Raw genomic sequence first — 1,095 nt, forward strand, 5'->3', positions numbered from 1 at the left:
AATTAGACATGGCTAGCCAAGCTTCAGCATGACATTGCATTCAAGAGCTAAATTGATGAGAATCAATCAGCTTTGGTGATGATGAAAACATCATCTGAAACTCTAGAATTCATTCTTAAGAACTCTGAAGAAAAATACCTAATTTAAGCAACAAGATGAGCCGTCAGTTGTCCAAACTCAAACAATCCCCGGCAACGGCGCCAAAAACTTGGTGCACGAAATTGTGATCATCAATGGCACCATCAACATGGTACGCTCAATTGCAATCTCAACTCTTTATCACAACTTCGCACAACTAACCAGCAAGTGCATTGGGTCGTCCAAGTAATAAACCTTACGCGAGTAAGGGTCGATCCCACGGAGATTGTTGCTATGAAGCAAGCTATGGTCATCCTGTAAATCTCAGTCAGGCGGATTCAAATGGTTATGGAGGATTAATGGTTAAATGATAAATAAAACATAAAATAAAGATACAGATACTTATGTAATTCATTGGCGAGAATTTCAGATAAGCGTATGGAGATGTTTTGTCCCTTCCGTCTCTCTGCTTTCCTACTGTCTTCATCCAATCCTTCTTACTCCTTTCCATGGCAAGCTGTATGTTGGGCATCACCGTTGTCAATGGCTACAGTCCCGTCCTCTCAGTGAAAATGTTCAACGTGCTCTGTCACAGCACGGCTATTCTTCTGTCAATTCTCGATCATGTCGGAATAGAATCCATTGATTCTTTTGCGTCTGTCACTAACGCCCCACAATCGCGAGTTTGAAGCTCGTCACAGTCATTCAATCATTGAATCCTACTCAGAATACCACAGACAAGGTTTAGACCTTCCGGATTCTCAAGAACGCCGCCATCAATTCTAGCTTATACCACAAAGATTCTGATTAAGGAATCCAAGAGATACACATTCAAGCCTTGTTTGCATGTTGAACGGAAGTGGTTGTCAGGCACGCGTGATGAGCGTCACATAATCATCACATTCATCAAGTTCTTGAGTGCGAATGAATATCTTGGAACAAGAATAAGCTGAATTGAATAGAAGAACAATAGTAATTGCATTAATACTCGAGGTACAGCAGAGCTCCACACCTTAA

This window comes from Arachis duranensis, chromosome 1 (assembly GCF_000817695.3).
Source record: "Arachis duranensis cultivar V14167 chromosome 1, aradu.V14167.gnm2.J7QH, whole genome shotgun sequence".
NCBI lineage: Eukaryota > Viridiplantae > Streptophyta > Magnoliopsida > Fabales > Fabaceae > Arachis > Arachis duranensis.